We start from the raw sequence: 15,007 nt of genomic DNA on the forward strand, positions 1-15,007 counted from the left end.
GCTAGAATTTTGTTCAGAATTTTTGCATCTATATTCATGAGCAATATTGGTCTGTAATTTTCTTTTGTGACGTCTTTGCCCGGTTTTCGTATCAGCGTTATGGTGGCTTCATAGAATGAATTTGGAAGTGTTGCCTCCTCTTCTATGCTCTGAAATAGCTTGAGTAGAACTGGTACAAGCTCTTCTGTAAATGTTTTGTAACAAGTGGTTTTGCATCCACATTCTTTGCTATGTAACTTTGTAAAATCTTCCCATCATGGGTGGGAGAATCTTCCCCACCCCTTGATTTGCTGGGCTTGCAACCTTTCACTTCTTCCATTAAGGTGAAAAGAACATGCTCAGCCAAGCCCATTGGTTCGACAAGGTGGGTGAAAGGTATGTGCAACAGAGCCACTCTCAGCCTGCATGGATATACGAGTTCAGGTGACATTCACAGTATTCTTCAGAAGTGCAACATAGATTAACAAAACACCAGCTGACCCTCAGAATTCTTAGAAATAATAAATAATTTTGTTTTAAGCTACAGTATAACTGATATACTCTCTTTATACCTTCATAGTAGAGTCTAACAAAAATAATCAATTTTCCTTCAAAATAAAGAAAATGTGTGCCAGTCTCAGTGGGGCCTCATTGCTCTGTGTCAAGTACTCACTCAGGAAAAACAATGAGATTAAAGGGTGAATGTTTTTATAAGGGCCTTGCTGAAGGATAACTGTATGCTGGCTGATACTGAATGGAGATTCCAGAACAAACTTTGTACAAGTACAAAAGCAATATTGGAGTTTTTGCTTTCATGGTAAACAACGATTGTTGCAAATTCATTAGTGTTTTTACCATGAAGGCAACTAAAAGCATCTGTTTGTTTAAATTAATAACCATTATAGTCTTTAGCAAGTGCAAGTAAGAAGTGCACATCTTCCATTTCCTGGGGAGAATCAATTCTAGCAAAATCTGGGGCTAACACATGATGAACTAGAACCTAGTTGCCAGTAATTACCACCTAGGTTTTTTTTTTTTTTTTTTTTAAAATAAAGATAGGATAAGTGTCTCTTTTTTCCTCAGCTTTGCCTTTTCTGCTTCCTAAAGGACAGCTTTATGTTTGATGTCAAGATAGGCAGTGCAGGAATAAAGAGGAGGCAATTTCTAAAAGGCGAGTGCATCCATTCATCTCATTTCTACCATCTTCATTCCCTTCTCTCTGATGAGAGGTTCTTAGCCCTCAGACGGAAATTCCTGCTAAGAGAGGTTCAAAAGGAATCCCAAACAATTCAAATGATAGCAGGTTTTCTTGCTTTAGCAACCCTCCAAAAATATTAAGAATAGAGGTCATTTGTCTTTATAAGGTAAGACTTTCTGATTTTTTTGAAGTATGTCTAATGGACAACTCTTTAAAAAACAAACAAACAAACAAACAAACAAACAAAAAAACAGGATGATTAAATATCCAGCTAAGCTTTAGTCGAATTGTCTTAAAGTAAGCTGAAATCAACTCCTTTAGTGCATGTTAAAAGAATGTAAATTTGTGTTTTCACTGCTGGATAATAAAACGGTGTGATTAGCAATACCACGGTGACAGTCCACACAATGAGGTACTAGCAGAGACCTAAGGTGAGCAGAATGAGCTCCTTCATATGGATGTAAGAGTTTCTCAGATTGGATCCTGAGCTACTGGAATTAAGCTTCAGCCCTGACCAAGTTTGTGAATTGGTTCTCTAACAGTGTGATGGCTACTGCTAAAGATGGGGGACTGGAATCTTAAGCCCAACAGCATTTGGGAAAGATGAGATGTTTGGTAGGTTGTCGGAGCTTATGGAGGCATAGATTGCTCATGGGTTGCTCCAGCTTGATAGGTATAACTGAAGGAAGATGATTAAAGAGGAACTCAGTGAGGGGTAGTTATAGTGACTCATAGAAAACGAGAGCCCTGTGATTGTAGTGACTTGCATTCCAACAAAGAAGGCTTTTCCAAAAACGAAGATTTTATATTGTGAGAACAGATAGCTTGTATAAAGAGTGCATTAATAAGATTGAGCTTGGGGCACATGGAGAGGGATACTGTGAAGTAGACGAATTCATAAGCCTGAAAACTTGAGACATTGAAATAACTCATGTTATTGACCTATCTTCATTGTAAATGATTCAATCAGATTTAATTAAGAACATTTTCTTCTTAACTGAGAAATTTTTCAATGAAGTAGGCAGCTCTTATCTTCTTCCACATATAAAAAACCCCACTGAGTTTGGTTGTTTTTTGTTTTATTTTATTAAATATATTACACAATAAAGAACTTTATTTTACCTAATAAAGTTAATACCTACCATTGTAATCATAATTAATTTAGTGACAACATTTGTGCTGATTGCCGAACAGAACTTTCAAATGAATCACTTTTAAGGTACTAACTGCATTATAAATAGGTTTAAATCCTAAAAGACCACATTCCAATTAAAAACTAAAAATTAAATCTGAGAATCACATTTGTTTTTTAAAGACAAAGTAAACAGAAATAACAAATGTAAATATAATTGCTACTAAAACATAAACTCGGGGTGATGTAAAAAACTCAGACTACAGTATTTTTTTCACTCTATCCACTGCCCTATTTAATAAACATAAATTATCATTAGTTTTTTACTAATGCCAATGTGACCTTGTTGTCTTTGTTCTGGATAGAGGGTAAAGCAAGGGGGAAGCTGTGGGTTATTTATTTTGAATTCAGATGAAAACTGAGATTTAAGTTAGTGACACTTTCAGGGGAAATTTGGGAATCAAAAGGTCCAATTTATTGTTTTAACCACAGCAACAAATTAGTGAGTTACCAAATTACTGTTTTACAAAGCCTAAAGTAGCCTTAGTTGGAAGAACGTCTGTCTTAGATATCTAGTGCTGCTATAACAGAAATACCACAAGTGGATGGCTTTAACACAGAGAAAATTATTCTCTCACAGTCTAGGAGGCTAGAAGTCTGAATTCAGGGCGCTGGCTCCAGGGCAAGCCTTTCTCTCTCTGTCGGCTCTGAGGGAAGGTCCTTGTTATCAATCTTCCCCTGGTCTAGGAGCTTCTCAGTACAGGGACCCTGCATCCAAAGGACATGCTCCTCTCCTGGTTCTTCATTCTTGGTGGCATGAAGTCCCCCTGTCTCTCTGTTTGCTTCTCTCTTTTATATCTCAAAAGAGATTGACTCAAGATACAACTTAATCTTGTAGATTGAGTCCTGCCTCATTAACATAACTGCCTCTAATCCTGCCTCATTAACATCATAGAGGTGGGATTTACAACACATAGGAAAATCACATCAGATGACAAAATGGTGGACAATCATACAATACCGAGAATCGTGGCTCAGCCATGTTGAAGCACATTTTGGGGGGACACGATTCAATCCATAACATTCCATCCTTTGTCCCCCCCAAATTCATGTCCTTGCCACATGTAAAACACATTCACCTCATCATATCATAGCAAAAGTCTTAATTCAACTCCAAGTCCAAAATCCAAAAATTCCTCTTCATCTGTGAAATCTAGAATGTAAGTTATCTGCTTCCAAAGTACAGCATCCAAGCCAGTTTGTCAGCCAGTTAATGATGAAAATGCTGAAATGGGTAAGTAAGCTTGTCAGGTAAGTAAACTTTTATTTCTCCGTAAAATTAGTGAATCTCCCCCACACTCCAAATTATGAGTTCAATTCAGCGAATTAAATCAAGCAACCATTCAAACCAGAGGAAAAATAATCAATTTGAGTGGCTGTTTAATTGCACAGAGAAAAGGGAGGGGAGGAGTAACTAAATGTCCCATCTTTCAGAACATCATCTGCAATCTTGTTCTACAGTGAATGTTCTTCCTTGTCCCAGCCCTCATCTCATTGTGTTGGACACTAGCCTTACTCTGCAAAGACATATGTCTCAAAGGGTGGTCTTTGGACCCCTGTATTGCTGTGCCCTAGGAAGGATCTTTGTTAAAAATGAAGATTTTCAAACTGAAGGATGGAAATCTTTGTGGGTGCTGGGTCACAAATTTGCATTATAAACAAGTTCCCTTAAAGCTTCATGAAATCACGGCTGTTTTCCTGCAGATCAAAGGTTTAAAAGACATACAAGAACAGTTGGCAATGCTTGACTAGAGCTAGCCTTAGGCAAAATTGTGACATGGTCCAAATGTAGAGTTTATCTCTCAGTTCATTTTAGAGCAGCTTGTTTGCTAGCTTGTGGTTTGGGCAATCCAGTGCTCCCAGCCTCTCTTCTTACTGCCCAGAGGCTCGCCCAAGCAGCTGAGTACCCTTGAATGTAATCCTCACCTGGCCATACTTGCATATTCCTAAGACTTTAACATCTTTACACATTAAAGCCTTTTCTGTCTTGTCTCTGTACATCAGGATTCTATTCTATATTCTGTAAGGCTAGCAGTTTCGACCAGCTAAAGCATTTTTTTTAAATTGTACTTTAGATGAAGGTTTACAGAACAAATAGTTTCTCATTAAACAGTACACGTACTGTTTTATGACAATGGTTAACAACCCCACAACATGTCAACACTGTCCCTTCTCAACTTTGGGTTCCCTATTACCAGCTTTCCTATCTCCTCCTCCCTTCTTGTCCTTGTCCCTGGGCTGTTGTGCCCCATTAGTCTCGTTTTGTTTTATGGGGCTGTCTAATCTTTGGCTGAACTATGAACCTCGGGAGTGACTTCATTATGAGCTAAAAGGGTGTCCAGGGGCCATCCTCTTGGGGTTTCTCCAGTCTGTCAGGCCAGTAAGTCTGGTCTTTTTTTGTGAGTTAGAATTTTGTTCTACATTTTTCTCCAGCTCTGTCCAGGACCCTCTGTTGTGATCCCGGTCAGTCAGCTAAAACATTTTAAGCTAGCAATATTTTCATTGCATTTTAATAACATTTAATATTTTTAATACGAAAGTGATACTTGCTTAAATAGGAATATTTTGAAAACCCAGGAAAAAAATGAAGGAAAAAGTCATATTTGCTCTAGTAGTGACCATCCTCCACCTATTCTGACTGCTACAATATGTATGTATGTGTTCACGAGTTTTGTTTGTGAGGTGTTTATATGTGTGTATGTGCTTACTGATTTAGTCCTAGCTTCTGGAGCCGTATTAGTGGGATCTGAATAATCCTGGCTCCGGCCCTTTGGGCAAGTTACTTGATATCTCTATACATCTCTACATCTGTGAATGAGGATATGAATAAGACCTACTTTATTAGGTAGTTATGAGCAAGATGTGGGCACCCTTAGCCCATTATGTGTCCTGGTTAAGGTCATGCACTCTAGAGCCAGCTGCCCTGGTTTGAATCCTGCCTCCACTAACTGGCAGATTTATTACCATGAAAAAGTTTCTTAGCTTCTCTGTGCCTATACAGTGATATGTAAAATGAGCAATGGGCTAGATGGTTTTAACATATCCCATGGAGAGTGGGCCCATGATTGGCCTTCAAGCAATCGGTGAATGCCTTAATTCAAAAATAAAAATTTTTGTACGTATGCACATGAGTGTTTTTTTCTAGGGAGAGCAAGGCCAAGCTCTCACTAGATTCTCAAAGGAATCCATGACCCAGGCCATTTCAAGCACTACTGTGGCATTAGATGATCTTCTTGCTCTAACATTCAATAACTTTAGCTTTTATGCTAAACTATTTTGAGAGTTGGAGTCCTGGGTTGGTGCAAACAGTTAATAAGCTCGACTGCTCACTAAAAGTTTGAAGGTTGAAGTCCACCCAGAGGTGCCTCAGAAGAAAGGCGTGGCAGTCTACTTCGAACAATCAGCCATTGAAAACCCTATGGAGCATTCTTCTACTCTGACACACATGGGGTCATCATGAGTTAGAGTGGACTTAATGGCATTTTTTTTTTTAAGAGTCTATAACAAGCGTAGTGCAAAGTGGTGCTTCAAATATTAAATTCCATGAGATCACAGTGTGTGTTCAAGTGCTCACAAATGGGCTACCAGAATTTGGAAAAATAATTCCAGAAGTACATTTTCTTTTTCAAAGTCAGATATAATGCTGGCCCATCAATGATATACCATATCTTTTGTTGTGTTAATCTTTTGCTATTTTTTCTAAAATAGGCTTAAAACAATATCTTAGAAGAGAAATTTTGTGTTCAGTACAGAACATATTCTTAAAGTCTTAAAATTTTATAAATCACTACTCCAATATCACTAAATAGAGACTTTTAACTAAAAAGTCTAATATCTTATAAGAATAAAGTTGCTTTTTTCAAGGCCGGTCTTTTCACTGAAAAAACCATTAGACTAATTTTCGTTTTAGGCATTCTGTTATTTTTACACAATTGTTCCTTCTCCATTAGTTAAGTGAATTTGACCTTTCAGTCTGTATACTATTTTGATACCAACCTCTGCCCCATTCATCTGAGCTCTGATGGAAACGGTAACAAATATTAAACTAGCTGCTGTTGAGTCGATTCCAATGCATGGCAACCCCATGTGTGTCAGAGTAGAACTGTCTCCATAGGGTTTTCAGTGGTTGATTTTTCAGAAATAGATCACCAGGCCTTTCTTCTGAGGTGCCTCTAAGTGGACTGGAATCTTCAACCTTTCAGTTAGCAGCTGAGTGTGTTAACCATTTGCACCAGTAGGGAGCCCTGGTAGTGCAGTGTTTAAGTGCTTGGCTGCTAACCAAGGTCCGCAGTTTGAACCCACCAGCCACTCCACGGGAGAAAGATGCAGTAGTCTGCTTTCGTAAAGATTACAGCCTTAGAAACCCAATGGGGCAGTTCTACTGTATCCTATAGGGTCGCTATGAGTCGGAATCCACTGATGGCGAGTATTCTTTTTTTCTTCTTTTACTTCCAAAATTAGTAATTTCTTTTTTTTTTTTTTTTATTATTTTTCGTTCACTGGGGGTTTTTTTTTTTTTTTTTTTAACAGCATAACTTAAGGTTTGTTATAGTTTTTGGTATGTGACTAGGGGAGGCTAGTTGCCAGTCCTAAAGAATCTATATTGTTTTCAAAATATCCTTCTACGCCGTTGATGAAATCCAAAAGAACTTCAAGGAAGAAAGAGATGATGTAGTGTTAAAAACCCGACTGGCTCCCTGGAAGGGTGAGTCACTGAGCAGGGCTCTGGGTGTAGTATTCATGGGAACAGCACACAGTGCTGCATCATTCTTTTGAGCTAGCAGGGAGCTGAAATCAACCAAAATATCCTCCTCTCAGAGGCCCTTCAGAAAAGGATTGCTTTCTTTTCAATAACCTCATGGTTTAAGCAGGGCAGATGCAGGCTGCAGAGGGACGTGTGGATAGACATGCTCCTCAGATGTCTTAGACCAAGCCCTCATGCCCAACGTTGCTGAGAAGGGATCAGCTGGGAGTCTGAAACCTCACAGAATTAGAAGCTTTAATCCGAACTGGTAGACTCTTTAATATTTCCAAATACCCACACGAGTCCAAAAATATGACTTTTTTTACAATAGAAATTACAAAATGCATAGGCTGCTCTTTTCTTCTTTGGCTGTAACCTGAATGTGAAAAAGATTTTCTGTGAATTGATTCTGACAAATGCTTTTAAACATCTGTCGGATCAATCAACACTTGAAAGTAGTACCTTTCCAAAAATAAACTTGGTCTCCCACCTCCTATTTATGGTTATTCAATGTCAGTTAATCATTACTTATAATGCCAGGGGGTAATTTCAATGGGCTTTGTCAACAGCTGCATATATGTAAAGTATGTGTGATGTGTGTCCATGAATGCCTAATCAATTACCCTCTGCATTTGAATGTGTTATTTCTGGTGGTGTTATTTCCTGTGTAACTCCATGGGAATAACACACTCAACAGACTGGCAGTACCTTTCAACCTTTAGATGCCTGTGGAGCATGCCCTTTGGATAATATTTACAGCCACACCCCGTGGGGCTTGTTCCTTTGTACTGCTAGAGAGATGCGGGGCTGCAGGGAGGGATTGCTGGTACAGGCTGACACATAACCTCACTTCCACTAGGTTCTCCAATGGGCCCTACCTGAGCCAAGCAGGATGCTGAAAGGCCAGCCTGGAGGATTGCAGTGGCCAGCACAGCAGCAGGCATCTCACTGAGTGGTCTGAGGTTTAGCAAATCCCATTGTTGGCCACCTAACGCTGTCTCTCTGAGACAGACTCAGCAAGGAATAATAACGACCTTGTTATCAGGAAGGGAGAGCGAGCTAAGGCTTTCTGTGAAATAGCCTACAGGTCTCTGCACGCTTTTCCAGGGGTGAATTTGTAAGATACATTCAGAAATGAAGGTGAATGTTCAATGTCCAAACCCGGTGGCTTTTAAAACTTAAGGGAGCAATGTACAAAACATTTTTTTAGAATTCTTCAGTAGATAAAATATGAAAGCACACTGAATTTAACTAGATGATGTTGGTTTTCTCCCATTTTTAAAAAACTGTCTTTATTTATAAATGACAAATATATTTTGATGAATCTCTTACACAATATAAATAATCACAATAATTTAAAGGCTCTTAATGCAATTTAGATTTTGGGGATTCAGCCCGTTAACCTAAAACCTGTTCAGTGAAAGGCAGAGGTGCTTCGAAGGCCTTCTCCCTGTGGCTTACTCAGGATTATGGCTGTGGGCTTTTGTGAAGTCAGAGGAACATGCGACCTGGGTTCTTTCCCAATACCTAGTAGCTAAATGCAGAATCTGAAACAAATGTCACTGCAATGTTCTGATTAAAACTTCACAAATCCCTCTTCATTTTCAAACAGGGCAGGTATATTATTATATCTAAATTGCCAGATCTTTATATTCTTATGAAAAAGAAAGTGAAATGTCTGAATTCACATATCACATTTCCAATGGCGGCCACTTACTATGGTAATAATGATAATGGTGTGTTAGCTGCCCTCGAGTTGGCCCCAACTCATGGTAAACCCATTGGCAAAGGTACGAAACACTGCCTGGTCCTGCAAGATCCTCATGATTTTCTGGGAATCAGATTGTGGTTATCCATAGGTTTTCACTGGCTGATTTTCGAAAGTAGATCACCAGGCCTTTCTTCCTAGTGTGTTTTAGTCTAGAAGCTCTGCTGAAACCTGTTCAGCATCATAACAATGTACAAACCACCACTGACAGATGGCTGGTGGCTGTGCATGAGGTGCACTGACCAGGAATCAAACCTGGGTCTCCCACATGGAGGGCAAGAATTCTACCACTGACTCACCAATGCCCCTATAATAATGAAGACAGACTGTTAATTATTGAGTGTTAAATTATGCATGGAGCCGTGGTGGCACAGTGCTTAACAGCTACGGCTGCTAACCAAAAGGTTAGCAGTTCTAATCCACCAGTCGGTCCTCGGAAACCCTATGGGAAAGTTCTACGCTATCCTATAGTGTCGCTATGACTGGACGGCAACAGTTTGTTTCTGTTTTGTTTTTAATGTATGCATGTGTTTTAATGTGTATTATCTGCATTAATTATTCCACTGCAGGTAAGTTTTGCTATTTTCACAGATGAGAAAACTGAAAATCAGAGAAACAAAGGGACACTAAAGACACATAAATTGTAAGCGCCTGGTGCAGAGAATCCAACTGAAGGCATTCTGATATGCGACTGCTGCTATAGCACTCTGCCTCCAACACCGTTATAAGAACTGGATTTCTTTAAGTCCTTTATGAGCGCTTTTATTTCTGAAATAATATATTCACTGGGAAGTAAGTTTATGAGTTAGAAAGCACATAAAATCAACAATTCTATTTTTAGTACATACTGTCTTCTCAATAATTTGTATCATTTATTTATAGAAGTGGGAAAAGTGAAGCAATGGCAGTTAACTATTTTCTATCTGGCCTGGAAATCATTCTTAAAATTTATAGTGGGCAAGATTAATATTTATTACTTCTTTTTCATTTGTTTGTTTTTACTAAAAAAATATTATTATCTGATTATACTTGAAGGTTTCACCAGTCACCTACTGTATCTACAGAAATATTTTCACCTTGATGTTAAGGCATAATTGTTGAATCCAAAATGCTACAACTTAACTCACAGGAATAATGTGTTTCCACAAGAGATAAGAAATGCTTTTTCTTTTCTATTTCAAATTCTAAAAATGTGTTGAGATAAATAGAACCAAGGGAGAAATTGCTTATTCCATCTTTGATAAAATCCAGAATAAAGGAGGTATCAACAATTCTGCAAACATACATAAGAAAGTACATGAAAATACAGTAAAGCTCTGGTACTGGTAATATCTCTAAAATGTAAATAGCCATTCCTTCCTTTTGAAAGTCTTCCTTGATTTTGAGGAGCCTCTGGAGCATGTATGACAGGCAAAGCTGAAGTTGTCACAATCAGCTTAATCAAGTGTCTCTTCAACAGTGTCCATGGGGAGTACACAATGTCTAATGAGGCTCTAGGATTATTTTTTAGACTAAATTTTCCATCAGACACAGGGTTTTTTCATTATGAATCCCCCCTAGAGACTAACTAAGCGGTGTTTCCCAATCTTAAAAAATAAACATTCCTCCCGAGAACTTACGAATTCATAAAGTAAAAAGTAAATGCTGCCTCTACTCCTTGAATATATTTTGAAAGCTAAAGTCAGACTGGATAGCATGGGTCACTCAGAATCCTGAGGACTCTTCCGATTTCAGAAGATGAGAAAGGAAGTTGGTTTAATTGAGGTTTGTAGAGAAGGAATGGTATAAGACGTGGAACATGAGGTCCTTGAAGCAAGGCAAGAAGGTCTTTAAGGCTGCACTGCTGTGACTTGGCAATGATTGAAAGACATTGTGTATGAAATGAGAGCACATTTTTGGAAATTAGTGAGTTTCATTGAAAAAGAAGAGATGAACATACTGTTGCATTTTGTTCAGCAAACAAAAACAAAGACAACTGAAAAACCTCATTCATGGAAAGAAAAATAAAAATTAGAACTACAATTAGACATTATTTTTTCACTTATCTGATTTGTAAAGAGTAAAAATTTTATAAAGCACTTCATTATATATTACAATGAGAATACAGAAAAATAGTCATGGGAGGATAAATTTGGTGTAACTTTTTTGGAGGACAATTTGACGATACCTATAAAATTTCAAAATATACATTTCCTCTGACTTAGGAATTCCACCTCTAAAAATTAATTCTACAGATATATTTACTTTATATGCACAAATAATTAAGTACAAGGATAGTGACTGCGAAATTGTGGATAATAGCAAAAGATGGGAAACAATCTAAATATACAACAGTAGGGGACTGATGGAATTCATTATGTCTCATCCATATAATGGGCTACACTGCGACTGTCAAAAGTATGTGGCAGATCTACATGCATAGTTAGGAAGCAACATTCTTGCTATATTATTAAGGGAAATAAGCATGAAGCAGAATGAGGTATATTATAAGCTAGCGTTTGAAAAAAAAAAAACACAGAAAAGGAAATATATGCTATAAAGGAAATGCATGCTGGAAGCTATGTCACTGGCATTTCAAACACCAACAGGGTCACTCATGGTGGACAGGTTTTAGTAGTGCTTCCAGACTAAGACACTAGGAAGAAAGGACCGGAAATTTACATCTGAAAATTAGCCAGTGAAAACCATATGGATCACAACAGAATACTGTCCAATAGAGAACTAGAAGATGAGCTCTCTAGATTGGAAGGGGCCCAACAATGAACTCAAGCATACCAGTGATCTTGAAGATGGTGCAGGACTGGGCAACATTTTGTTCTGCTGTACCTGGGGCTTCCATGAGTCTAAGCCTACTCGATGAGAACTAACAACTAAAAAGGAAATGGAAGAATAGCAGTTGTCTCTGGGAAGCGGAATTGAAATTGGAAGACTGAGAGGTTAAGGGGATTTATTCCTCATGAATACCTTTTGCTACAGAAGAGATTTTTATTCATGTGCTTGTATTACCTCTTCAAACCAATTAATCAACCAATCTTTTAGAAAATATGTTTTAAAATGATACCTAAAAATAGGTTGCTAAGGCAGTTAAATTTGGGTGCACTGTGCCAATAAAATGGGTCAGAGAAGGAGTTCTTAAATGTTTTGGTCTTAGGACCCCTTTACACTGTTAAAAATTATTGAGTACCCCAAAGAGCTTTTGTTGATGTGGAATATTTACCAAATTACAATTTAAAATTGGGAAATTAAAAAAATATATATTTATTTACTAGCTCATTTTAAAATAATAATAAACCCACTACATGAACACATTGTTATAAAAAATAACCATTTTTCAAATACTCCACTGGTCTCACCCCATCTGGAACAAGGGAGAATGAAGAAAACCAAGACACAAAGGAAAGATTAGTCCAGATTTCTGATGGACCACAAGTACTACAGCCTCCACCAGACTGAGTCCACTGACTACCACCACTGACTGCTCTGACAGGGATCACAATAGAGGGTCCCGTACAGGGCTGGAGAAAAATGTAGAACAAAATTGTAATTCACAAAAAAAAAAAAAAGACCAGACTTACTGGTCTGACAGAGACTGGAGAAACCCCAAAAGTATGGCCCCTGGATACCCTCTTAGCTCAGTAATGAAGTCATTTCTGAGGTTCACCTTTCAGCCAAAGATTAGACAGGCGCATAAAACAAAATGAAACTAAAGGGGCACAGCAGCCCAGGGGCAAGGACTAGAAGGCAGGAGGAGACAGCAAAGCTGGTAACAAGGAACTCCACGGTTGAGAAGGGAGAGTGTTGACATGTCGTAGGGTTGGTAACCAATGTCACAAAACAATATATGTACTAATTGTTTAATGAGAAGCTAGTTTGGTCTGTAAACTTTCATCTAAATTACAATAATAAAAAAGAAAGAAAGAAAAAAATATATATATATGCTGTCAGAGAACAGGGCCAAAAAAAAAAAAAATGAAAAGTTAATCATTCACCCATATTTTGTTATTATTGTTTCTTTCTGAAGTGATAAACTTTTGGCAAAAATGTTCGTTTAAGAAAAAAAAAAAACCATTAAAAAAAAAAAAAAACCCTGTGGGAAGAGTGACAACATCTTCTATGTCTATAAAGCTTTTTAATGTCTAGCTTAATAGAAGACAGCTGGATTCTCATATCAGGTACTGCATTTTATCTGTTGCAACATGACATGTGACACATTTTATAGATTCTGGAGAATTCCACTGAGAGAATGTACAGTGAAAAAGGCAAATGACATCTTGGCATCATTATAAAAATACATATGATTTTGTGGAGTCCCTGAGAAGGGCCTAGAGACCATGCTTTGAGATTCACTGGTCAGAATAAAAACAGTATTACAACTGACTTTCCATGATAAGAAAAATCACCTTTTCTAGCTGCAGTTCACTTTCCAGAACTCTCTAACTCCTGAAGTAATGCCTGCCTGTCCTAACACAGAGGTTCATGAAGCTGAAAGAAAGCAACAGTGTCTGATAAAAGCAATATTTTAGGAACAACGCTACCAAGTTCAGTTCTCCAATGGAGTAATCCCAACAAAAGACTCTTCTTTATGGAGCATAGTTTCCAATACTGGCTTAATAAGATTTTTTATTTTTTATTTGGAAATAAAAGTCTAGTTCTAACATATGAACATTTTAGTTTAAGAAATATCAAGGTATTTCCCCATTCCTCCTAAAACCACCATATTCACATCATTCATCTCTGTAGGATCAAAATTGCGGCATTTAAAAGAGGGAACTTTTAAAGGGTTAACAAAAGTTATAACTAATATAGCAATAAATAGCAGTTATTTAACCTTTCAGAAGATTTTTTTTCAGCTCTCACTATATCCACTTATTGTGCTCCACGATGGTGATACGGTAGTAAGCAAAGCAAGCCTTTAACCTGGCTTCATGGAACTGACAATATGGCTGAAAGATACTAATAAAAAGTCAAATATATTACAGATATTGATGAAATAAAGCTAGAGTAAGCCTTGAGAACATATATCAGGGTCACCTGTCAAGACTGGGAAATCAGGAACATGCTCTCTGAAGAAGTGAGATTTAACTGAGGTCTGAAGTATAAGAGTTAATTGGCAGTGAGGGTAGGTGTGAGGATGTTCTTCCAGGCAGAAGGAACAGCATGTGCAAGAACCCTGAGGCAGGAAAGAGTATGGTATATTCCAGGTCCTGAAATTAGGTAAGTAAAGCTGAATCATGGAGAGCAATGTCAAGAATGACACAAGATGAAACTGATTACTTGGCAGGTGGCAGATCACGCAGATTCTTAAATGCCATGGTAAGGATGTTGGTATTGACACTGAGCAATGGGAAGTTAGGTATGAGATTAGTGCTATTATTTTGATGTCTTTTTTTGTGCGTTGTTCACAGTTTCTTTGTTCCACTTAATTTTGTGCTGAGTCGTTTTTCTTTATGTAATTTCTTTTCATCTTTTTCATTGTTGTTGATTTTGTATTTGCTGAGTCTTTATATTTTTGTTGTTTTTTATTTTGACTTATAGGATAGTTAGTTTCCTTTGCGGTTACCTTAATATTTACCCAGAGTTTTCTAAGTTTATACCAGTCTTTTATTTCTTTATATTGCCTTGACTTCCTCTGCGTATGAAAAATCTACATCTGCACTTTTTAAGTCCCTCTTTTTTGTTTTAATGTTCTCATCTTTTGCATATTGACATCTGTTTCCCTATTTTCAGTGTTTTAGCTTTGATTTATTTTTGTGACTTCCCTGTCTGGGTTTTAGCTATTTTCAGTGTTTTAGCTTTGATTTATTTTTGTGACTTCCCTATCTGGGTTGATATCTTGTTGCTCTGTCCTGTGTTCTAGTCTTGGGTTGTTATCTGATGTTACTGATTTTCTAACCAGAGGACTCACTTTAGCATTTCTTGTAATTTTGGTTTGGTTTTTGCAAATTCCCTAAACTTCTGTTTATGTGGAAATGCCTGAATTTCACCATCATATTTGTGAGACAGTTTTGCTGGATATATAATTCTTGGCTGGCAGGTTTTTTCCTTCAAGGCTTTACATATGTCATTCCGATTGCCTTCTTGCCTGCATGGTTTCTGCTGAGTAGTCCGAGCTTATTCTTATTGACT

The sequence above is a fragment of the Trichechus manatus genome, unplaced genomic scaffold (genome assembly GCF_000243295.1).
Source record: "Trichechus manatus latirostris isolate Lorelei unplaced genomic scaffold, TriManLat1.0 scaffold00074, whole genome shotgun sequence".
NCBI lineage: Eukaryota > Metazoa > Chordata > Mammalia > Sirenia > Trichechidae > Trichechus > Trichechus manatus.